The sequence below is a fragment of the Prionailurus bengalensis genome, chromosome C1 (assembly GCF_016509475.1).
Source record: "Prionailurus bengalensis isolate Pbe53 chromosome C1, Fcat_Pben_1.1_paternal_pri, whole genome shotgun sequence".
NCBI classification, from domain to species: Eukaryota; Metazoa; Chordata; class Mammalia; order Carnivora; family Felidae; genus Prionailurus; species Prionailurus bengalensis.
Genome location: NC_057345.1, coordinates 24,963,747 through 24,989,783, shown reverse-complemented (window position 1 = coordinate 24,989,783; position 26,037 = coordinate 24,963,747). Strand labels below are relative to the sequence as shown.

Below are 26,037 nucleotides of genomic sequence, written 5' to 3'. Positions count from 1 at the left end.
AACTGAAAAACACTGCAGCGACTCAAAGGGAAGCCACCCATTCATGCACGGAGACAAGAAGCTCACAGTCTGGGGAGACAGACACGCAGACCCACAACCCAACATGGCACGAATAATGCGACAGCCCAGAGGTGTGCCAGGCACCGCGAGACAACTCCTAAGGGAGTCAGGGAAGGCCCTGAGAGGACACCTCAGAGATGGCCCCTGAGGGATGTGTGAGAGTTTACCAGGTAGATAAAAGATGAGACAAGGCATGTGTTCCACAGGAGGGAGCAGCAGCTGGTGCAAAGACGGGGTGGAAAGGGAACGGTGTCCGGCTAGCGCTTCCAGTCGGTGGTGGGGACACGCGTCTTGGCAAGGCAGCCCGGGGCAGGGTGGAGGAGAGCGTGGACATGCTTGCAAAGAAGATTTGGAGCTGTTCTCCACAAACAGTGGGACTTCTAGAGGAAGGAGTGGTACTTGTGCAAGGAATCATGGCTTCCATTTTTTGCAGATTTCAAAACAGAGGCTCAGAGCGAGCCAGCAAACTGCCCAAAGCCTCTGTATTCGCATAGGGCCAGTCCAAGTCTGGGTTCCCTGTGAGCCGGTCAAGTTGACACATAAAATGAACTATAGCAGCCTCATGGCTAAAAAGTGGCAGGGCTGGGGTTCGAACCCAGGCCTGGGACTTAATGAACACTCTGCTGCAGCAGGCACTGGGCACAGAGAGATCCAGGCTCTCCTTTCCTAGCCTGGGCTCCAGCCCCATGCCAGCTGGAGAGAAGCAGACAGTCACCAGCCAGGGTGGGCTGTGGGCCAGTCAGATAGACCAGCAGGGCTTCGGGAGGAACCAACCAGCAGCTTCTCTGTTGTAGGCCAAGCTTTACAACGGCTTTACACCACCTTGGGAGGAGAGGTGAGGGCAAGGGAGCAGGGCCTCCAAGAAAATGCCTGGCAGGAGCAGGGAAAGCCTCCTCAGTCAGGCATCTGAGCAGCCTGCCGCTGTCTCCCTCATCCTCCTATGGCCTGGCCTGGAGAGTTGTCGCTTCCAAGATTGTTGGAACTAGAAAAGCCCCCAGCCATGCTTTTTTCGAATCAATTCCACACTGTTAAGCAAATGACAAAACACAGGTCCAGAAAGGGAGAAGGCTTCCCCAGGGTCACGCAGCCAGTCCGGTTCTCTTCGACCCATGTTTGTAGGCCTCACTATGTTCTACTGGGTAGGGGGCTTAAAACGTAAAGAAATTGAATAGTTGAGTCCAGGAGTGTGGTTATGTGACCCTCTCCCCACCAGCCAGGGGGCCCTAAGGATAGACTGACCTACCTCCGTGCCTCCAATGGCAGCACAGGGCCCAGCATAGGGAAGGTGTGTGCCTATTCAGTAATGTCCCCACATGTTCCACAAGGTCCCAGGGTACATAGGATGGACTCCCAGAGAACAGAGTCTTCATGACGTGGGCTAGTGTAAATGTGGTGGTGAGGAAAAGGAGGATAATACGCCCCAGGTTCCAGGCTTCCGCTCCTGGGTATGTGGGGATAGCCTTGTCTAATTTCGAGAACAGTCAGAAGAGCAGATCTTGATGACAAATACAGCTGGGACCCTGAAATCACAAGTAAAGGGCTGGGGGAGGAAGGTTTGCTTGAGGAAGTTATTGGTGTATGTTGGAGAGTGAGGAGAATTAGATCTGAGCGGGAGAGGGTTTTGAATGGAGCCTGAGGTTGGTGCTTGACCCCATCTGGGCAGAGAGCCCCTGGAGGTCTTTCAGGGGCATGGATCCCAAAAGTCACTTCCAGCCAGCACCATGGGAACAGCACACCCCAGATTCAAGGTGTGCTTTACAAAGACTGTAAAGGAGGTGGGGGGAGATGAAGTTGGGCTGTGCCTCTATCTGTCCTGTTCACCCCATTTGAACTCAGTAACCCTGAGAGTGGGGAGGGCTAAACAGCCCATTAGCAGAAGGAGAAACTAAAACGTTTCTTCTTTTTTTTTTTTTCTTTAATGTTTTATTTATGGGGCTCCTGGGTGGCTCAGTCGGTTAAGCGTCCGACTTAGGCTCAGGTCACGATCTCGGGGTCCGTGAGTTCGAGCCCTGCGTCGGGCTCTGGGCTGATGGCTCAGAGCCTGGAGCCTGCTTCCGATTCTGTGTCTCCCTCTCTCTCTGCCCCTCCCCCGTTCATGCTCTGTCTCTCTCTGTCTCAAAAATAAAATAAACATTAATGTTTTTTTAATGCCAGAGACTGTGAGCGAGGGAGGGGCAGAGAGAAAGGGAGACACAGAACCCTAAGCAGGCTCCAAGGCTCCGAGCTGTCAGCACAGAGCCAGACAAGGGGCTAGAACCCATAAGCTGTGAGATCATGACCTGAGCTGAAGCTGGACACTTAACCGACTGAGACACCCAGGCATCCCGAAATGAAGACGTTTCTAAGATGGAGAGGTGAAGTGGCTTGCCCAGGGTCACAGCTAGGAAGCAGAATCACAGTACCCAAGATGCTTGGAGCCCATCCCCCTCCTGTTTTATAGAGAAGGAACGAGAGACCTAAAAGGGAATGTCCCCGTTCTGCTGATGAGGAAGTAGAAACACAGGAAGGCCAGGTCTTCTCCAAGCTGTTCAGTGAATAGTGATCAAGCCCTCCAACTATCCTGGGTGTCTTTTCATCTGTCCACGGGGCTGGGCCTTTCTACTGTCCCCAACCCCAGAGTTGACAAAAATACTTGGCCACAGGATCTTGGGTTCACGACCACACCACTGCAGAACCAGATACAACCCACTGTCGCTCAGCACTGAGATCCAGAGAGGGGAAACAACCTCCCATGTCACCGCACAAGCCCGGATCTAACTCCCAAGGCCATTTCCCTGGGCCGCCTTTGGAGGAGCACAATAGAGGCGTGGCTAGTGGGCCAGCCTCTAGGAGACCCTGGGAAACTGCTCGGAAGAGAGAGAGGCTCTGAGGCCCAGAGAAGGCGAGTGGGCTGGGCTGCGGCTCCTCACGCTGAGGCTTTGCTGCCGCTCCCTGAAGCACCGGGGGAACACCTGGTACTTTCTGACCGCGGTGGGGGCCGGCTGGGGTCACAGCGCCCGCCACAAGAACGCACCCAGCTCAGGGAGCTTTTTCAGCCGATCCCCGCGAAGTTGCGCCACCACCCCCAGTCTCACCACAAGCATTTCCTTCTCTAAAAACTCCCTTCTCGGTAGGCCTGAGGCCAGCACGGAGGACGCACACTAGCTTCTTGGTGTGGCGGGACACCAGCTCAGGAATGTCCCCGGGGGCCCTCTTACCCCGCCTCGCCACAATTCAAGGGTTGGGGGGCAAGGGGCGGGGTGCTGGCCTCAGGAAGGGCTGGGCCTCCGAGAGTGAGAGTAACCGGCTCCCACAGCTTGCAAGCAGTTTACAGGCAACGGCGCCCTGGGTTCTCACTGCGGTCCTGGGGGCGTGGCACGGTTACGGTGGACAGCCGCCGGCTTACAAATAAGGAAATTGAAGGCAGGGAAGGAGCCAGGGGCAAGGCGGCTCTTTTCCCCCCGCGTCTGACTCAGCTCTCCGCTCCTCCTAAGGGTCTATCTACTCAGTGGTGTCAGGTATCAGGTTTCGATTTTGCTTTCGCATTCGGAGATTTTTTTTGCAGGGAGGTTGCCTGGGAAAGAGTTAAAAGACTTAATCACGCCAAAGCGGGAAGGGTTTCCCGGGATGGAGAAACGGGAGCGGGAACGGAGACCTGGATCGGCGAAGGTTCCACAGCAAGTGAACTGGTTGGCTGGGGCAGACTTGGCCCGGCTGCAGCCTCCCACCCACCCACCCCTAAAGCCTCAGTTTCTCAGCCCTCTAGGCTGGGGCTCCGCCAGAGCGCACGCCTCGGGTGGGGCAGCAGAGTGTGGGACCTGCGTGTGCCGGAACGGGTTTGGCTGTGTGGGTGCACAGATTCCGGCCCCGCCTCCCCCAGCCCCGGCTGGCCCCGCCTCGACACCCGCCCCCCCATCTCGAAAGGCCCCGCCCCCAGAGACGCTCCCGCTGTGAGGGGCAGGGTGTCGCCGCAGCCGGGGCCAGGCAGGAGCCCCGCGCCCCACCTGAAAGACCCACCCAAGAGAAGGGGTTTCGCTCCCTCTGCGAGAAAAGAGGGTTGGGCTGCTGGACGACGCCTACTGGCTCCTGACTCATTCATACCTTCCATTCACGCGTTTGGTCTCCCCATGTTTATTCATCCATTCTCTAACATTCTTATCCAACCCCTTCTTTTTTTTTTTTTTTAATTCTTTGTTTTTTAATTGAATTTGAGAGAGAGAGAGTGCATGAGCCGGGGGAGAAGGGTAGAGGGAGAGAGAGAGAATCATAATGTTTATTTTTGAGAGAGAGAGAGAGAGAGAGAGAGAGTGTGTGTGTGTGTGTGTGTGTGTGTGTGTGTGAGCAGGGGAGGGGCAGAGAGACAGGGAAACACCGAACCCGAAGCAGGGGAACTGACAGTGCGGAGCCTGACCCCAGCTCGAACTCATGAACTCATGTGCAGTGAGATCATGACCTGAGCCAGAATCAGGCGCTTAACCGACTGGGTGCACTTAACCATCTGTGCCACCCAGGCGCCGAGAGAGAGAGAGAGAGAGAGAGAGAGAGAGAGAGAGAGAGAATCTTAAGCAGACTCCATGCTCAGCGCAGAGCCCGAGGTGGGGCTCGATTCAGGGACTGTGGGATCGTGACCTGAGACACAACCAGGAGTCCCATGCTCAACAGACTGAGCCACCCAGGTGCCCTTTATCCAGCCCCTTCTAATTCTCTCATTTGATGTATCCTGACAGCGACTCTGGGGCATGCCTTCTGCTGGACCCTGCCCTAGGGACACAGAAATGAACAAGGCGAACATAGCCTCTGCCCTGGAGGAGTTTAAGAGTGTAGGGAGTACAGCATTGTGTGTCTGACGCTATAGCAGAAGGATGGTGGCGGGACAGCCACAAGACAAAGGGAGTGGGAGGTATGGGAGCTTCCCCGGGGAAGACTAGAAAGGAAAAAGGCAACTGACCTGGATCTGGAAGGGAACAGCAGTTGGCCAGGTGAACAGTTAATAATAGTAACAACCCCAATATAAGCTCTTTGCAGGCTCTTAGTGTATGCTTTATTTTCATTAATTTTCATGTTGACCACAATCCTGGAGGATAGATATTAATACCTCCATCTTACAGACAAGGAAGCTGAGACTCTAAGAGGTTTAATAAATTGTCCAAAGTGATACAACCAATAAATACAGGAGCCAAAATTTGAACCAGGTCTATCTCCAAATCCAATGCTAAGTTTAGACCTAAATTTAAGTTTAAACATACAGGATGTTAACTGTAAAGTCCTGGAGGCTATGCCCCAAATACCAGCAATGGTAGTCTCTGGGAGATGAGTTGGCATTGTTATACACTGACATACGTTTGGATTATATATTTCTAGCATATATAGACATATCTATATATGCTAGAATTCACAATTATCCCCAGGTACACTAGTTTTGTTTTCTCCAATTCCTTTTCTTCCCCCAGAAATGAAAGTTGCTTAAGTGTGGGTTTTTTTTTCTTGATTGCAAAAATATGGGATCATTTTAAAAAATCAGTCCATATTTGGGGTGTCTGGGTGACTCAGTCAGTTAAGCATCTGACTTCGGCCCAGGTCATAATCTCACAGTTCGTGGGTTCAAGCCCCACGTCAGGCTCTGTGCTGACAGCTCAGTGCCTGGAGCCTGTTTCAGATTCTGTGTCTCCCTCTTTCTCTGCCCCTCCCCTGTTCATGCTCTGTCTCTGTCTCAAGAATAAATAAACATAAAAAAAAATTTTTTTTAAATCAGTCCATATAAAAATGACCATCACCAGTGATTTTTTTTCCCCTTTCTCTTTCCTAAATTACTGCATCAAGGATGTATTACTCTTGTCATTCAAAAGTAAATGTTATTTTTAAGAAATAAACTGCACGTGGGGCACCTGGGTGGCTCAGTCGGTTAAGCGTCTGACTTCGGCTCAGGTCACGATCTCACACTTCGTGAGTTCGAGCCCCACATCTGTGCTGTCAGCACAGAGCCTGGAGCCTGCTTTGGATTCTGTGTCTCCGTGTCTCTCTGCTCCTCCCCTGCTCTCTGTCTCTTCTCAAAAATAAATAAACATTAAAAAAAAAAAAAAAAACATTAAATAAATAAATAAATAAATAAATAAAATTTTAAAATAAAAAAAAAAGAAATAAACTGCACGTGTCAAGGACTGGGGTGACCCAACCAACCAGACCTCAGGCAGTTCCTAAGAAAAAGGCCTGGGGGTTTTGGTCAACCTCAGAGCAGAATGAGTCAGCAGGGTGAAGTAACTGCCAAAGCTAGACAGACAAGTAGAAACATAGGTCCCATATGGGAGTAGGAAACTTCCCCTGCACCCTCATCTGAGGCTCAGACTTGCTAGAGAGCCCCTAAGCACCGCTGAGGGGTACCTTGGAGAAGAGACACCCGGAGGAAGGTCTCTATGGCACGTGCACAGTGGGTATGCAGGTATGGGAAGGGCTTGACCAGGCGGTTTAACCTGTCTGGAGAAATAGTGAGCAAGGACAGGCGGGAAGACCGCCTCATTGTAGGGCAGCTGTGTGGGTGATAGGTTGCATTAGGAGACCTCCCTAACACGTACAGTGTTTGTAGGATATGAAGGGGGAGGGATACACGCCCAACTCAACATCTCAGAGGGAACGTGCTGGAACTATCAATAGTAAGCACTGGGTGGCTCAGTCAGTTAAGCTTCTGACCTTGGCTCAGGTCATGATCTCACGGTTCATGGGTTTGAGCCCCACGTCGGGCTCTGTGCTGACAGCTCAGAGCCTGGAGCCTGCTTTGGATTTTGTGTCTTCCTCTCTCTCTGCCCCTCTGCCACTCATGCTCTGTCTGTCTCTCTCTCAAAAATAAATAAACGTTTAAAAAAAGCAAAAACCAATAAGAAGAACCATTTGTTGAGTGCTTATTGTATGCCAGGCTCCTTACACCTAGCACATTATATGTAATACAATATATAGCATATTAACTATGTTAAGTGTATCTATAACATATGGTATGTTATACAGTACATAATATAATTATATATAGGCAAGGCATAAAGGCATATATATAAATGGCTTTCAAGCTTGAGCTACACTAGAATTCTCTGGAAGGAATGTTGCAACATAGATTTCCGGGCCCCATTTGAAGAGTCTCTGATTCCATATATCAGGGGTGGGTCTAACTGACAGGTAATATTAATGGAGCTGGTCTTGGAACCACACTTTGAAAACCACATTACATTATACATTATCTTATTTGTCACAACTACCTTACAATGGAGGTTCTGTTATTATACCCATTTTACAGATCAAAAAACAAGCAAAACAATGTATATCATCTGAGTCTTCTCCCAGAGGTTAAATTACTGGGGTTTTGGGGTGGGTTTTTTTTTATGTTTGTTTTGTTTGTTTGTTTTTGTGAGAGTCAGATCACGAGCAGGGAAAGGGCAGAGAGGGAGACACAGAATCCAAAGCAGGTTCCAGGCTCTGAGCTGTCAGCACAGAGCCCGATGTAGGGCTCGAACCCATGAACGGCAAGATCCTGACCTGAGCCCAAGTCGGACACTCAACCAACTGAGCCACCCGGGCACCCCTAAAATTATTGTTGACAGCTAGTAAGTGGCAAAGCCTAGGTTTGAATCCAGGCCTTCCAGATTCCAGATAAGTTCATGCTTAACCAAAACAGTTCTTCTGTTCAATTCATTGATAAATAGAAATCAAGATTCTGTCGTTTGGTAACAAACTTATAAACCGTTTATTCATGATATAAAATAAGAATAAAAATTGTGATGCCTGGAAGAGGCTGGAGCAGGAAGAGGCTGGAGCAAAGCCTTGGGGGGAGGTGGGGATCTAGGATCTCATGTGTGGGCTCTCTGCTGGAGCAGTATTCTTCCCTTTCTTATGATGCAATTCACCAAACATGTGTTGAGTGTCTTGCTCAATGGAGCAAGTCAGGCTGAATAACGGCCAACCAAAGATATCAGATCCTAATCCCCAGAACCTGTGAACATGACCTTATATGGCAAAAGTGACTTTGCAGATGTGGTTAAATTAAGGATCTTGAAAATGGGGAGACCACCCTGGATTATCAGGGTGGGGCCGTTGTAATCACAGGGCCCTTGCAAGAGAGAAGGCAATGTGTGGAGACAAGCACAGAGAGAGAGAGGTCTGAAGGTGCTGTGCTGCTGGCTTTGATGATGGAGGAAGGGCCAGAGCCAAGGAATGCAGCTCTAGAAGCTAAACAGCCCAGAAAACAGATTCTTCCTAAGGGTCTCCAGAAGAAATGCGAAGCTCTGCCATCACCTTGATTATAGACCCTGTACGACCCGTTTTGGACTTCTGACCTCCACCTGTAAGACAGTGAAACTGTCATTGTTTTAAGCCACTCAATTTATGGTAGTTTGTTACTGAAGCAATAGGAAATTGATTCAAACGTAATTGCCTCTGGTTTTTGCATAAGTTTCCACACAAATCCACACACATTCACACTCACACTGCTGCTGGCCTTATGTATGCAGGGGAGCGAGTGCAAATTGATGTTTAAGTGGCTTCCAGCCTTGGGGAGCATCTATAGTCACCTAGACCCACACAGACCACTGCTGGTCTTATTTCCACAAGTGAGCAAATGTGATTCATTCCCTTGACTGTGCCCAGCATGGTGCTGGATATGGGTACAGAGAAATGGACCCAAACAGATCCTCGTGGGGTTTCTGGTCTAGGAGTGGGAGAGGGGGTTAGAAATCCAATACCCTCTCACATGGTGAGGGTTGTCTCTGAAGGAGGTTTACCTCTATAAAGTCAGCCCTCAGGTGGAAAGGGCATAGCATTCAAAATTATATTTAAAAGCCCTTAAAGTGCCTATAATGCACACTGAATCTTTTGCATACTTGGGTCTGAGACCTGGGCTGAAAGAGGTAATTAAAGCCATCTTGAGATATTGGGACATTAATGCTTCTCTCCCCTTAGGAAAAAGACTCTACCTTTAGGGACGAATTGAGGTGGAGCAGAGAATTCAGGAGTGCTCCTGGCAGCAGCAGGGATGATTCCAATCTGTTTTTCTATTAAGCGTCGTCATCCTAGTGCGTGTTAAAAGATTAGTTTGTGGAGCACCTGGGTGGCACAGTTGGTTAAGCGTCCGCCTTCGGCGCAGGTCATTTCATGGTTTGTGGGTTCGAGCCCCGCACCAGGCTCTGTACTGACAGCTCAGAGCCTGGAACCTGCTTCGGATTCTGTGTCTCCCTCTCTCTCTGCCCCTCCCTGCTCATTCTCTCTCTCTCCAAAAAAGATTAGTTTGCTTTCGTGGGGATAATATCAGATTCTGGAGATGCACCTGGAGGTCAGTGGCTGGAAGGTGAGTTCTGAAGTTGGTGTGAGTTAACTGTGCCTCTGGTGCGAGTCCACAGGGCAAACTGGTGTCAGTGCAATTATGGAAAAGAGAAGACTTACTAGACTCTATGGTTAGGAGACCGTGGGGGTTCACAGAGCCCTTCCCAGAGGAAGTTACATTAAACTGACATCTGAAGGGCAGGTGGGCATTAACCAGCCAAGGCAGCTGAGAGGGAGAATGTCCTGGGCACACAAACCACCACAGCGAGTGAGTAGAGATGACATCTCCACAGTAGGCCCCAGAGAGTGACACAACATGGCCAGCCGCCTTGCTGCCTAGAGGAACGCTAGGACGCTCAGCCCTAACCTTGAAACCTCAGGATATCCTGGTCTTTCAAACCCCAGGCACTGTTCTACTTCCTAGGAAATGCTGGGGATTCCTTAAGATGGGATTTGTTGTTTATGCCTAGGGCACTTTCTGTTTTCTGGAATGGTGAGGTGAAGCTTTGGCGAAAGTGTTCCTAGAATCTGCTCTCATATTGGCTTGCTGTGTGACCTTGGGCCAGTCGCCAGTCCAGACCTGTGGGCCTTGATTTGTCCATCTATAAAGTGGGGCTTGGGGCAGGCTGAGACTTTCCTGCTCCCTCCCCCAGAGGGACTGTCATTCGAACCCCCAGACCATGGCACTGGCTCGGAGCGTGAGTCCCGACTCCATCATTTACTGGGAACTTGGGCAAGTCATTTCACCTCTCTGAAGCTCCATTTCTTCATCTGTAAAACACAGGCCTTTGTTCCCATCCCCCTGGACTGCATGAGGATTAAATGAGATCACCGACATAAAGCATGTGTTGCTGGGCTCGGCAACTGCTGTCATTTTTTGTAATGGTTGTGAAATGGAACGTGTTGACTCTGCTGATGGCTGCAAAACACACCACCCTCAGGGTTTACCATCCATGCAATCTCTGCAAACAGCATCAGAAGGTCCTCTGATGGGTGTTCAGGGAAACACCCAGAGCTGGGTGGCTTCATTTTGGCAGGAACGGAGGAAACTCCCTACTCTGGGTAGGCGGTAGCTTCACTGACTCTGCCTAACTTGCGAGGCCAAAGATGGTTCCCAGACTGAGCTGCAAGAGTGGGCCTGGGATGGAGTCTGGCTGGCCTGAATTTGCTTGCGGCGGGGGAGGGCGGGGAGAAAGGAAACATCCCTTGCCCTCGGCTGGTAACCAGAGCCAGGGCAGGCTAGCACAGGACAGACACTGCTCTCCCCCACGACTGGCCCTGCCATCACTGATTCCAGCTATCTAGTGTCTACTCATACTGTGGCTAACACAGTCTGACCGCTCTTTAAACAAGGGATGGGAAACGGAGTCCCAGAGAGGGGCAGGGACTTGCCCTGCAAGTCAGAACCAGAATCAAGGTCTCCAGGCATCAGATCCAAGAACCTCTGACAGCATCAAGGCAACCTCCTTGACTGTCAGAGTGAGGGAGTAGCTAGTTGTTGCCTGGCAACTGCAGCAGGCCCAGATGTTTTCCTTCTCCACATTTCCATGGGAATCAGGCCACCCAGTGACAGTTGGGCTCAGACCTCAGAGACCAAATGTTTCTGGCTTTCAGGGCAACAGGGAGGAGGGCTTCTCCTGTTGAAGCACAGACCCAGGCAAGAAATAGTCCCCCTCCAGGTACTGGGACTCCTCCCAGGCAGCCCAGACCTGTCTATCTTTCTGGCTTAGGGACAGACTCCCATCATTCCTTCTGTCTAGGCAGAGCTGAGCTGTGGGCTGTCTTCACAGACAGCAGCAAGTGCTGGAGGAGAAAATCGTGCCAGAGCAATGTGGAGAGAGAGCAGCGTGGAGTCCCACGTGAGCCCTGGCTACGCAACCTTAGTCAAGTCACTTCACCTCTCTGAGTTGGTTCTCTCATCTGCAAAATAGGATTATTAATAACTACCTCTCAGGTCTGTATAAGGAGTGAATGAAATAAGAAAGGTAAAGTACCAGGCATAGAAGTAGGTACTCAATATTGATATCTGTAGCAGTTAGCTTGCTCGATTATAAACAAGAGTCCACTCGAGACAGTCAGGCAGAAAAGGGCCAGAGAATCACTCTGGGAGGCTATACAGCAAGGAACCATTGCTTGAATGCTACTCCACTGAATGCTGCTTCAGTAGAGACAGCACAGATATGGCAGCATGCACGAGGGATGCTGCGGGCACCCCGTGCGCTTCTCACTCTCCTTTGGGGATCTGGTAACAGGAGGAAAGAAGGAGAACACCAATATCCAACACATATATGAGCACTAAACACCTGGTACTGCTTACAAGTCTTGGGGAGAGATACTATTATGATGCCAGTTTCCAGGTTTGGAAACTGAGGCACAGAGAGACTTCCCTAACTTGCCTGAGATCACCCAGCTAGTAAGTAGTGAAACCTGGAATGGCCATGCGGCCCAGCTCCAGAGCCTATGCTCTTAACTATTACCTCTGCCCTACTGTTCTGAACTGGAACTCAGAGTGAGGTATCCCGAGAAATAGTGTTATACGTGATGGGGAGCTTCTATCATAAATATGACTAGATGGATGGATGAATGGATTTAACTCATTAACTCAACTAGAATTAAGCACTCTCTATGTTCTCTGTGATGAGCACTGAACAAGACTAACACGTCCTCTGCTTATAAGGAGCTTAGCGCTAGTGAGGAAACAAGAAGTAGGCAAATGCCCAAATAAATAAAACAATCACAAATTATGATAAGAGAGATGATGGGGGTGCCTCAGTCAGTTAAGCATCTCTGTTTTAGCTCAGGTCATGATCTCATAGTTTGTGAGTTCGAGCCCCAGGTCGGGCTCCAGGATGACAGTGCGAAGCCTACTTGAGATTCTCTCTCTCCCTCTCGCTCTGCCGCTCCCTCGCCCCCCACTTGTGCTCTCTCTCTCTCTCAAAATAAATACACTTTAAAAAAAGAGACGAAGGGGGCGCCTGGGTGGCGCAGTCGGTTGAGCATCCGACTTCAGCCAGGTCACGATCTCGCGGTCTGTGGGTTCGAGCCCCGCGTCAGGCTCTGGGCTGATGGCTCAGAGCCTGGAGCCTGTTTCCGATTCTGTGTCTCCCTCTCTCTCTGCCCCTCCCCCGTTCATGCTCTGTCTCTCTCTGTCCCAAAAATAAATAAATGTTGAAAAAAATTAAAAAAAAAAAAAAAGAGACGAAGGACACACAAAGCATGGTATGAGGAAGAATGACTGGGGCATTATTGGGGGTATGAGGACTCTCTCCCTGGCTCCTTCTCTTCCAGCCATGTTGGCCTTCATGGTGCTCTTTGAAACCACCAGGCACGCTTAGAGCTTTTGCGTCGGCCGTGGCTTCTGCTTAGAAAAGATTGTCCCTGGTTACCTACATGGCTAACTCCCTCACCTCCTTAACACTTTATATAAATACCATCTTCTTGGTGAGGTCCCTGACACCACTGTTTAACATTGGATCGCCTCTCCACCCCTACACCCATCTGCACTTATGCTAACGGTACTTAGCCCTTATACGTTCTAACAAAACTTAACTGTGTTTACAGTTTATCTGCTTCCCCTTGTAGAATATAAGCACTAAGAGAGCAGGGATCCTTCTTCCGTTCACTGAATGGTGTGCGGCGCATAGTGTAGTGAGTGTAGGTGCTCAAAAATATTTGTTGAATGAATGTAAATAACACCCCCGAGGTCACGCAGCTGGTAAGCAGCATGGCTGTGATTTGAATCGAATTTTTTTGTTTGTTTTGGTTTTTGTTCCAAAGCTATAGAATCTTCTTTCTAGGGCTGTTATGAGGCTCAAGTGGGTTCACATGTGTCAGTCACTTAGCAGAGTGCCTGGTACAAAGGTCAATGTACCATGAACCTGAGCTATCATCATAATCACCATTATTATTATTATTATTATTAAAGCTCCCCTCTCCTCCTGGGTCATTTTCCTTTTTCTTTTTTTTTTTTTTAATGTTTATTTATTTTTTAGGGAGAGAGCAGGGGAGGGGCAGAGAGAGAGTGGGGAACAGAGGATCTGAAGTGGGCTCCATGCTGACAGCAGAGAGCCCCATACAGGGCTCCAACCATGAGATCATGACCTGAGCCCAGGTCCGACACCTAACTGACTGAGTCACTCAGGCACCCACTGGGCTCATTTTTCTAAATTCCATAATAGTTCAGTCAGCTTTTTGGGGTGGAACTTCAGACCTAATTTTGGCAGACACACTGACATGAGCCCCAGGAAAGAAAACCCCCCCACATCTCTTGCCAGCTCAGGTAGCAGGGAGCCAGGCCCCTGCAGGACCCAATCCTCTATGTGGCCCCACCCACTTTGTAACTGACCTGAAATTGTTCTCCCACAAGTGCGAACAACATAGGCTTCCTGTGTTTTAAGAAAGGGGAAGTTCAGTCAGCAATTTACCTTGAGTCATTTGTTTCCAGAAGGAAGCCTCCGCAATTGGCAAAAGGTAGTCGGAGGAGGAGGACTGCCAGAAAAGAGAAAGAAGGCCTGGCTTCTAGGAGTGCACCCACTTCTCAGCTGACTACAATGAGCAAGCCCCCCCTCTGTCCTTAATTTTCTCACATGGAAAATGGGACAATGATCTTCAGTTCACCTGCTTCTCTGCACAGTACTAGCATGGATGTGGGAGCACATGTGAGTGTGTGTGTGTGTGCGCGTGTGAAGCGCTGGGAATATGAAAGCACTATGCCATTGGGAGGGCCTGCAGTGGCCTCTAAGTCCAGAATTAAAAATACACAGATCTGTGTTCAAATCCTGCCTCTATCACTTTCTAGCCGTGTGTCCCTGGGCAAGGAATGGAACCTCTCTGAATCTTGGTTTCATTTCATATAAAATGGATCCTTGGTTTCCTCAGCTGTGAAACGACAGCTTAACTCCTAATCTGGCTTTGAGAGTTAAATGAGCTATGCACATCAAGAGCCAGGAAGGACCTAGGCTCAGAGCAAGCTCTCAGGAACAGTGGTTCTTGTTTTTAATCCTCGATGACCTCTCACTTCTTCCCCTCTGCCCTCTATGCTGTCTTGTTCAGCTCTGGCTGTGCTCAGGGCAAAACCCCTTGTCAGATTGCTTCTAATAGACCCTCTCCCACACCTGTGAGGCCACACAGAATTGTTAAAATGGAGGATAATTTTATTTTTATTTTTACTGATTACACAAATAGTCCATGGCAAAAAAAAAAAAAAAGTTTTAAGCAAATAAGTAAAAAGAAGAAAATAGAGATTACATGTAACTTTACCCAGAGATAATCACTATCGATGGTTGGGCGACTTTTCTTCCTGATTTCTTTTTAATACATGTATCACGGGGTTTTAAATGCAAGTTTCCTATCACTTTGCATTTAGAGCGGAGGCAACAAGTGCCAAGGACCACCAGACAGGGCATGCCAGAAGGATGGAGAAACTGGTTCTACCCGAATTAACCCATCACCTACCTCTTGTCACCATGGAGTGTGTTTGTGTTAGAGAGAGAGAGAGAGAGAGAAACTGTAACAGACACAGACACAGAAATACAGAGACAGAGGAGAGGCTGGTTGTGGGGGGATTTCTTTTGGACAGGGCTGTTGATTATTGTCTGGTCCCCACTGCAACAATCCCCTCTACCCAGAGAAGAGGGATGAAGGTGTGCCTCCTCCTCACTTTAGGGTGGAGGGATTTAGAGGTTTGGCAAGTTTGTGCCTCAGGGGTCCATGGGCCAGAGAAAGGCAAGGCTAAGGCAACAGCCCCTCTTCTATCACCTCCATCCCCCCAACAGAGAGATGATCATGCTGAATTGTGAGTGTCTGCTGAGTTGTCTGCCTCCCCAACTTGACCTGTATCCCCTGCCCCTGCAGGAGGCACAGCACCTAGTTGATGCTTGATAAATGTTCTGGTGAACAGAGGAAAGACTGTTGGAGCCACACAGATCCAAGTTCAAATCCTGCCTCTGCCACTTTCCAGCTGTGCTCCCTTTGGGAAAGTCACATCATCTCTCTAACCTCATTTTCTCACTTGTAAAATGAAAATAACTGAGTATCTGTTCTTAATAACACCGAGCTTTATTTTCCCCTGAGCCGTCATTTTATTCTGACACAGATCAGAGGTGCCCCCCGACGGGACCTTCATACCTTCCCTCAGCCATGGGCCCACTGGTGGGGGTGCAGCGGTGCCGGCCAGCACAGTGGGCATGGGCTGTCAGTAGCCAGAGCCGGGGACCTGGGCCAAGCCTGTCCTAGCTCCTTCTTGCGGGAAGAGAACCCCATCTGCTCCTCTAGGAAGGAGATCTGCTCACTCAGAGAGAGGGTCGATGTGGTCCAGCTGCTGGAAGGGGTGAGCCAGGAAGCTGCTGGAGTCAGGCCGCCTGTGCTCCAGGGCCCTCAAGGCTAGGCTGTACAGTAGGGCCAGCAACAGCTACAGCTTCTGCTCCAGCACATCCACACTTGACCGAAGCCGCCGCACCTCCTCCTCTACCGCACTGTCCATTCCTGTTGTGGGGTTCGGGGCTACCCTGGGGGTCCCTCTCTTGGGCAAACAGAGCACACCATCTGCTGATGGGCCGTGCCCTTCCCGACACTGGCAGCAGTAACTACCCACGGTGTTGACACACCATGGGGGACAGGTGCCCCCTCCAGCACTGCATTCATCCATGTCTGTCTGGCAGGTGTCGCTCTGCCATCCTGCAGAGCGGTGACAGCAACCTGGCTGGACTCGGTTCCCCCCGTTCTGCCACAGTGGCTGGCATATTGCTGCTCCACAGGCCCTGGGGAGACTGCTGGTCCTCTTCCAGCCAGGGCAGCAGGCATGGCGAAGGCTGGCGGAGGCTGGCCCAGGGCCGCGGCCTTAGGCAGTCCTGTAGGTCCAGTAGGTGCTGCAGGCTCAGAACTGTCACAGGTGGTGAGGAAGGGTTGGTACATTCGCTACACAAAAGTCTCGACTCGGGGCCCTTGGGAGCCCCGATGGCACACACTCTGTGGCCAGGCCGGTAGACATGCTCAGTGCCACCCACTGCCAGCACCGGGAACCACAGCAGAAGTAGCTCCCTGGAGTCACACATGCCCCATGTTTGCAGGTGGGATGGCCTTCTCCTCAGGGCGGCCACTCCAGCCGAGAGCACACTGAAAACCAGAGTGTTTATTGAAATGAGATCAAGCATTGGCACATAGTAGGTCTCCCAACAATGATGAACGTATAAAGACACAGCAGTCTTGGAAATTGCACACCGGCAGGCCCTCCTGAGAATTTCCCGTCTGAGCTGATGCAGTGCTGGAACTTCCGGATCTTGGTTTCCTTCCCTGCTCCTTCCTCAGTCACCACTACCATCATCATCATTAGCAGCAGCAACAGCTGCCGGTTGTATGGCAATTTCCAGAAATTCTATGACTTGGTCTCATGTAAATCCACCAATAATCCTGTGAGGTCTGTATATAATTCCTATTCCACAGAAGGCATCTAGGCCTAGAGAGGGTGTATGACTGGCTCAAGGACACAGGGATTTGAGGCTTGAGGGCACTGCTTTTGACCTTCCTTAAATGAACTGACTTACTATGTATTCAGTACCCACTGTGTGCCAGGCACGTCAATTAGCAGCATGGCTCCTGTCCCCTCACAGATGAGTCGAGAGGACAGGCATGCAAGGCAAAACGGTACTTATAACTCTGCATGGCAAGTGCTGCCCATGAAAACCCCAGACAAGAGGACAATTTCTTTGGGGGGGGGGCAATCAGTTGGAGAGCAGATCCAGTCCACTTTTTTTTTTTTTTTTTAAATCTCTGTGGCTTTGGGCAAGTCCCTTCACTTCTCTGGGCCTTGATTTCTTCATCTGTAAAATAGGGACTATGAGGAATGCCTCATATAGGAGAGTATGACTCTCTCACACAATCACTGCAGAGATAACAGACATAATGCATATGTGTGGCACAGGGGCACAAGCAAGAACTCGGTGAATTGTAGCTGGTTCTTCATTATTGCAACCTAGATGTGAGCCACGGGCCGCCTGACCCCTTGAGATCCTCACAAGATGAGCCCAAGCACCCACTGCAAAACCCTCTTCAAGATTACTGCAAATTCCTGGGACACTTGATCTCTCCTGACCCGGCGCCTGCTTCAGCCTGTACTGTCTTTGGTCAACATTATACCAAAATAGATGTAAAACTTGGCCCCCTCCACTATTTCCACAACACCCCAATCTAGGCAGCCTCAGTGAGTATAGGAGGCTTTTTTGAAGGTTTCCAGGGATGGGAGACAGAGAAGGGTATCACATCATAGTTACAAAAAACCTCAGGGTGAACTAAAAATAACTTGGTTCCCTAGATGGCCTCAGCCTTCTCTTCTGCTTCCTTTTCCATTGTCCCCAGCCCTTCAGCCTTGGGACAGCTGCCATAGTTTGGCTATTGTCTCCAATTCCCTCTTCCTAAGGAGCTCTCCAATTTCCATTCCGGGCATTATCCCACGGTGGGAAGCCATAGAGGTTGGAAGGGTTGCCTCTCCCTCCTATCTCTCCCTCACCCAGCCACCCACGACACCCCCATGAGTAAAGCACCACAGGGTGCCTTTCCCACCTTCTCATAGCCCCCACAGGAAGGGAAAAAATGTTTGCAATCATTCCTGGTAGTTGATGGTGGTGGGTGGGTGACCCTGGCTAGCTGCTGGCTGCAGACCTGCCTCCCCCATTTTCAAGACCCAGTCCTCCAGTTTCTGGTAGATTCTCTTGAGTGCTCGGTAGCTTAAAACATCCAGTGTCGTTTTAGGAAAAAATTCAAATCCTAGTCCACTTTCTTGTTGCCTCCACAGCAGCTGTGTCTCAGAGCTTCGAGAACAAACTTTCACCCTCAACAGTTTTTCAGAGTGTTTTCCCAACCAAAGCCATCCTCTTCTCTAGGACAGGAAGTCACATGCTGAGGATCTATGAGCCGCAACTGGCCCGCAGGGATGTTCTTAAGAAATCAAATCAACACTTAAAAATTCAAAGATTACACATGAAAATCTGGATTTGTGGCATTTCATGTAAACTCGTAATATCTGTCATCGTAGGACCCACATTCCTCCCAAGGAGCATGTTGGCCTGAATGGAGAGCAGAGTCTCTGCCCTTTAGACAGGTTTTTCTTGTGCTGTCACCCACTGGCCTTATTTCTCCTGCTTGATCCCTGTAGGCTTTCAACTTTGTGACCTTTGTTAAAGGGCATTTCGGCACCGGTTTCCACCCTCCACTGCGTTATTACAATCAAATTGGGTCTATAAATGTGCTAGGTTCGCAAAGGGGACCCTAGGCAGAAGATACGGCAACAGTAGTCACTTAAGTATGCAATCGGTGACTGTTCCTGGAAGGGCAAGGGGTCCGGAGGAACTGGGTCTCTGGGCTAGGGGGCTGTAAAGGGTTAAACTGGGGCTTGGTTCTGTAGGGCCTTAATGCTCTCTTACAGGACACTGGGAGCCAGCGTGGGGTTTAGAGCAGGGACACGGCATGGGGTGTGCATATGAGAAAAGGGGCTGGGCAGCTCGTGAACGGGATGGACTGAAACCCTCCCATCCCTCTGAATGTCCCCCCAGAAAGCCCAGCGAGAGGCTGAGGCCGTGATCCAGGAGGGCCCGGGACGCTGCGGCCAGGAGCGGCGGTGGGAATGGCTGGGACGACGGCAAGGGAGGGACTCTGGAGACAGCCTTGCGCGGGAACGGGTACGCCTGACCTTGACGCAAAACACTGCAGGCGCCGCGGCCGCAACGCGTTCGTCTATCCCCCCCCCCCCCCCCCCCCCTGCGCCGCAGCGGACTGCGGCGGAATCCCGGCCCCTCGCCTCTGCGCCCTCCCGCGCCGCTGCGGCACGCGAGGGGCGGGGGCGGCGGGGTGGCGGGGATGCCCGTCTTCCCTGGAAGGCCGGAAAAGGGGGTGGGGGGGGGAAGGAGGCCGGTCACGTGGCGCCGCCACCAGGCGCAGCCCGATTGGCGGTTCCGCAGCCCTGCCTGCCGGGCTGCTCGGATTTCCAGGCACGGAGCAGCCCCTCCTCCGTGTCCGGGCTCGCAGGGGATGCTCTGGCCCAGCGCCGAGCAGGGTAGGGCGGGGCCCGGGCTCTCTGTCCTGTTAACCGCTGCCAGGTCCCTGGCTTCTCGCCGAGATCCTCACTGCAGCTTGGGAGGTCTGATTATTGTCTCAGTGAACACATCCCTTCTCTGCGTCTCTCCTGCCTTCCCCCATCTGTCCCTTTTCCTACCGTGCTACCTGGAGGCCAGCTTTGCGAGGACTGGCTGAAGCAGGTTTGTGTTACTTGCCACAATGTTGCAGCTTTGGGCGAATCAGTTAACCTGGCTGGAAGTGGGGAAGATTCAAATAGAAATCCCACAGACACTCTTTCTCTCTGCTCCTCCCCTGCTCACGCTTTGTCTCTCTCTCTAAAATAATAAATAAACATTAAAAAAAAATTTTTTTTAAAGGGGGTGCCTGGGTTGCTCAGTTGGTTGAGCCTCCGACTTGGGCTCAGGTCACGGTCTCGGGGTTCGTGAATTCGATCCCCGCGTCAAGCTCTGTGCTGACAGCCCAGAGCCTGGAGCCTGCTTCGGATTCTGTGTCTTCCTCTCTCTCTGCTCCTCCCCTGCTCACGCTTTGTCTCTCTCTCAAAAATAATAAGGAAACATTAAACAAAAAATTTAGAAATCCCACAGACACCTCAAGTCCCGCACATCCAAACCGACCGCAGTCTCTCCCGAACTGCTCCTTCTTTGTTTCGCCATCTGTTTTAAGCAAAAACCCAATAGCCATGTCCATCTTGCTATCCCCCATCAAATTTATGACCGAAACCTATTAAATTTACCTCCAAAATATTTCTTAAACCTCAGAACCGGGTATTTTCCCTTATTTATTTATCCCAGTTTATACTGTATGTTTATTTGTGTGATTGCTGTTGAACAGTAAACTCCATGAGAACAAGGACCTTGTCGTTTTGCTCATCACTGTATCACCAACACAGTACCGGCACATACTAGGTGCTTCATAAATTTTTATTAAATGAATAGATGCACGGCAAGTCCCGTGCTAGGTACTAGCCGTGGAAGGGACAACAGAATTTAAGGTGAGACACACAGTTCTATCCTCAAGAAGTCATCTGTGTAACAAACGTGCCCTGGGGCCTTCTCTATGTTAGGCCAGTGCACAAGACGAGTAAGACACCATTTCTACCTTTCATCGAGGGGGACCACACATGACCAACCTAAACAACAGTAAGACTCTGGTATTGGAGGGGTCAGGTGTGGTGGTATATAATGACCTCTAGAGTCAGAAGAGTCCAGGGTTTGGAATCTAATGATCTGGCTTCCCCGGCCAGCTCTGTCTCCTTCTGGCTATGTGACCACAAGTCTCCTCTCTCTCAAAGGCTCCATCCTTTCATCTTAAAAATGGGGGATAATAATACTATCTAAGAGACATGAACAAGACAAATGAAAACGTTAAGTGCCAGGTTTTACAACAATGTCAGGTATGGGTGGGCGACTCTACCTCCTACTTTTCCTGAAAGAGACCAGCTGACCCCCGTTGAACCAGGGCAGTTAATTAATAATAGCGTTCCTGGGGGCACGTGGGTGGCTCAGTTGGTTGAGCTTCTGACTTTGGCTCAGGTCATGATCTCATGGTTCTTGAGTTGGAGCCCCACGTCAGGCTCTGTGCTAAAATCTCAGAGCCCGGAGGCTGCTTCAGATTCTCTGTCTTCCTCTCTGCCCCTCCCCCACTCACGCTCTGTCTCTCTCAAAAATAATTAAACATTAAAAAAAAATAATAATAATAGCATTCCTGAGGATCCTGGGAGGCTCGGTTGGCTAAGTATCTGACTTTGGCTCAGGTCATGGTCTCGTGGTTTGTGAGTTCAAGCCCCACATCAGGCTCTCTGCTGTCAGCACAGAGTCTGATTCGGGTCCTCCGTTCCCCTCTCTCTCTGACCCTCCCTGCCCCTGAGTGCACGCACTCTCTCTCTCAAAAATGAATAAACATTAAATAAGAAAAAATAATAGTGTCCCCGTTCGTTCTCAAAGTGTCCTGGGCTTGGACAGTAAATTATATGGTCATCCTAGTAATAGGTGTGATACTAGAGTTATCTACACCGTGCCCTGGGGACACAAAGGTGGGAGGGTGGTGGGGCTGACTGTAGAAAGGGGGGCTGTGACCATGGAAATGAGCCTGGAAGTATGCATGCCATTACACCAAGTGAAGAGAGACAGGAAGGGCTTAAGAGGCAGAGGGACCAGCATCTGCAAAGGAAGCAAAACTTGGTAATTCTGGGCATGCCTAGATAGCATCAAGAAGGCCAAATGGTGCTCGATTTGGCAGCATATATACTAAAATTGGAATGGCACAGAGAAGATTAGATGGCCGCTTGCACAAGGATGTCATACAAATTTGTGAAGCCTCCCATATTTTTAAGGGGCGCTTGGCCGGCTCAGTCGGTAGAGCCTGTGGCTGTTGCTCTCCAGGTTGTGAGTTCCAGCCCCATGTTGAGTGTAGAGATTACTTAGGAAAAAAAGGTCAAATAGCTCAATTCTAAGAGGCATGGAAGGAGATGAGGCTGACAGTGGGAACTGTAGAAGGGAATGGCATGAGTTGGTGGCTTTACAAAAGAGTCCAACTGAGGAGCTGGGGCCAAAGTCCAGGCAAGAGAAATAATGAGGCCTGAAGCCAAGAGAGGTTCTAGAAACATTTTAGAGGTTAACTGGACTTGGGGGGTTGGAGGACAGGTCAGGGGCAGGAGAACGTCTAGGGGAATGGAGAGGCCATTCATTGAAGCAGGTGGGGAGGAAGGGCCAGGAAACCCAGGAGACAGGAGGTGACCCAGATTGGACTGTCAAAAGTAGGGGTCATAAGAAGTAGGGGTCACTTCTGAGGCCAGGGGAAGGAGCTGGGGCCCAGTTGGTATTCAGGTGACATCTGAATAAAAATTACCTTTCAGAGCAACCTTGAAAGGCAAGAGAAAGGTCAAAAATAGAGGCTCAAGAAAGAGCTGATTTCGCAGACCAACCTCATTGTACATATCGCTCTCCTTCATCAAAATGTTCCCACAATGCCCCGCTGCATAACAGAATAAAAGCTGAGGTCCTCAGCCTGGTGTTCAAGGCTTCTGGTGACCTGGCCCCAACCTATCTCTGGTGAACGTTTCATATTTCACCTGGTCACTTTTGGCCCCTCCCTTCTTCGGAAAACAAGAATTGCTCTTCCCCTGGGCTAACATATGGTCCAGGTGGGAACTATCAATCATGGCATCCCATTCCCTATGATCAAGGGTGTGAGTGAGCATGTGACCAAGCCTGGTCAGTCAGAATCCTCCTGCGGGATTTTGGGGATTTGGAACAAAGGGAAGAGAATTTCTCATCTCTCTGGCGAGGGAGCTAGAAGGCATGAGCTGGGGATTGCTGTTGGGCACAGTTCCAGCCTAGAGAGGAAAGTGGTCTGAAAAGCCACAGTAGGGAGATGAGAGGGTTACTGTTTAATAGGTACAGGGTTTCAGTTTGAGAGATAAAAAAGTTCTGGAGATGCATGGTAACAAAAGTTGCACAAACAAAGTGAATATACTTAATGTCACTGACTGCACACATAAAACTGGTAAAAATGCAGGGCAGCTCGGTGGCTTAGTCCATTAAGTGTCCGACTTTGGCTCAGGTCATGATCTCACAGTTTGAGAGTCCGAGCCCCGCATCGGGCTCTCTGCTGTCATCTTGAAGCCCCCTTCAGATCCTCTGTCTCCCTCTCTCTCTCTTCCCCTCCACCATGCTCGTTCGCTCTCTCTCTCAAAAATAAACACTAAAAAATTGGTAAAAATGGTAGATTTTATGTAATGTATACTTTACCACAGTTAAAAGGAGGAGGAAGAGGAAGAGGAGGGGGAGGAGCTTCCAGGCAGAGAAGCAAAGATGAATGATGGAGGAGTGCAGGTGGTTCCCTGGCTGCAGTGGGTCCTTGGGCCCCTTTGCTGTAGTACTTGTCTCAAAGGATTGCCTGAGTCAACCTCCTCTTCTAGCATCAGCTAGTTCATGTTGGGTTTCTCTTCCTTGCATCCAATGGAGTCATAACACAGAGGCTTTCCATTCTCTCTTCTCTCTCGCATCCTTTCGGACATTCTCCACTCTTGTCACACGCTGCTGTCCACACTTGTCAGACTGATCCTGTGTTTGTACTCCTATGCCTTTCCTCCAGACTCCCTCTGCCCTTTCCCCTACTGACAAGTGTCGACTCCCTACTCTACTCCTCATTTGAGACCCAGCTCAAAGGGCTCTTCCTCGGAAAGCCAGCCCTGACTACTCCGAGCAAGGCTTGCCATTGCCCTCCTCTGGCCTGTCCATGTCTTTGTCACCTAGTATCCCAATGACCTTCTTTCCTGTCTGCAACCCTCATTAGGCTCTGTTTTTCATCTCCATGATCCTAGTGCCTGACAAACAGCCTAGCACAAGGAATCATAAATGTTTACTGAATGAGTGAAAAATGAGTAAGAATCCTTCTTTCTCTCGTGCCATCCCCCTGAGTCACTACTCAGTCTCCACCAAGTGGAGACACAAGAAAAAAAAAAAAAAAAAAGTAGGAGGAATTGCTTTAGTCCCTCGATTCAAGGGTGATGGATCCAGGAGGGAAGAAAACCCAGTAGGAAAGGAATGGGGCCATTGCAAAGTTCAATGGCATTTATGAGAGGTCAGCTTTCTGCCAAAGCACTGATGGTGGCAGCTTTGAGCTGAGGCAGAGTTTGTTTGGACGCCAGTGCCAAGACAAGCAAACAGTCAGTGTTGAGCTTTTCAGCAAGCTTGGATTCTGACAGCTGTGTGGGGAGAAACAACTAAAAGCCGTCTGGGTCTGCCTGGAATCAGGAGTCCCTGTCTCCTTCAGACACAATCTGACCCAAGGAACAAGGCAGCCTCTTCTCTACCCTTCATCCCCACCACAGGCACACACCTCCTTGAAGGGACCTTGCCACTGATCAGGACATTTGGCACTGAGGACAGAGTAAAAAACAACTCTAGGGAGCTGTGGCTTTGATAATATGGCTTACTAAATAGTCCATGGCTTCCCCCCCTACAATTCCCAGCCTCCCTTGCCATTAGATTCGGCTTGTGTGACAAGGTCTGGTTAATAGACTGAATGGAAGTAATGAGTGTCATTTCCAGGCTGAAGTCTTTCATTGCCAGTACATTACCTTCTATGTAGCAACCTTTCCCTTATTGAGGCAATCCTGAAAGCCTTGTATTGAGGTTGTAGAAGTGACCTGGATCTCTGAGTTACCCAGTGGAGTAGAGAGGATCGGTAGGCTGGAGAGCACCTTGAGCCATATCAGGCTTTGCATGAGTGACAAAAATAAACCTTTGTTGGGTTAAGCCGTTGAGCCATTCGGGTTCTTTGTTACCATAGCAGAGCCTAGCCTATTCTGACGAAGATATAGAAATTAATTGTTGTTTTAGCCATCCAGTAGCAAACCTCCTTACTTGAGGAGAAACATGCCCCCTCCTTACGGTATTGGTCACTTCTCTCTTCTTTCCTGACTTCTCAGCAGCAGTTGTCACAATTGACAATCGCAACATTTCATCTTGGTGTCTGTGACATCACACCTGTCTGGTTTTTCTCCTCTCACAGTCCCTGCTTCTCAGTTTCCTTTGCTGGCTCCTCTTCCACTGTTTTACCTCAAAACTTTGAAGTTTCTTAGGGCTTATTCCTGGGGACCTTTCTCGTGGTTGTAAATGCCACCCATGAGAAAGACAGCTGGTACCTTCCAGTATTCATTCTACCATTCTCTATCAATCACAGAGCCTCTATTTTTAGCCGGGCACATTGCGCCTAGTTAAAAGGCGACATTTCTCATCGTAGCTCATTATTTTGGCCAATGAGATGCCAGCAAAAATGCGTGGGACTTCCAGCGCAGTCTCTTAAAAAGAAAAGGGTGCACTTTTCCCCCTCTCTCCTGCATGCTTCCAAAGGTGGAGCACAATGAGGTAAACTTAAGATTGCAAACCAAGCGCTGAGTGTAGCAGAGCAGCTCAAAACTGCCTACCTTTGGACTTCTTTTTTGTGAAGAAAGAAATCAATTTCTATCGTAAGTTATTATTATTTTTTTCTTTTGTCATTTGCGACTGAACCTCATCCTAACTGATCGTTCCTGTGGCTGTCGTAGTTGCATGCTCACATCCCACCAGGAAGCCTGCGTACAGCAGAGGACAGACACCTCCAGGGGGAAAGAAACGCTGGGCCTCCTTCCGCAATTGTAAGTAACCAAGCTACCAGAAGGATAGGATGGGAGGTGGGCCTAGGAATACAGTTTATTAGCTCACAGAGAGCACTGAATGCTAGATTAAGGAATTCGGACTTTATTCTGCAAATCCCTTGCGGACAGGACACCCTGTCTGTCTTATCTAGTAATGCTTCCACTTTGTAGATGCTTCATGAATGACTATATTCTTTATTAATTAATGCTGTTAACTTAAACGACAGAAGAATTGTTGCGCGGTGGACCAGTTGGGAATCACCACCTGATCCACCCCTGTCCGGGTTTTACAGGTGAAGTAACCTAAGTATCTTTTGCTGGAAGTGGCAGTCAGCCTATCCGCGAGGAAAGGCAAACCGAAAACTCCCATCTCGAGGATGAAGGCGGTAGGGGGTACAGAACTGGGGAACGGGACCGGGAAAAGCAGTTGCATGTGTGGCTCCTCAAGATGGCTGCCCCGAACCCCATGACCGGGAGGAAGCGGAGCTCCG

General features: G+C 49.9%; 1 non-coding gene and 1 pseudogene across 1 annotated transcript; one reads left to right on the top strand and one right to left on the bottom strand.

Annotated features, from left to right (window-relative positions):
* Positions 1-15,238: 15,238 nt before the first annotated feature.
* Positions 15,239-22,838, bottom strand: LOC122482118 (annotated as a pseudogene).
* Positions 21,627-21,733, top strand: LOC122482263. Its single transcript, XR_006297066.1, has one exon. It is a non-coding gene; the product is annotated as a U6 spliceosomal RNA (small nuclear RNA).
* Positions 22,839-26,037: the final 3,199 nt, after the last annotated feature.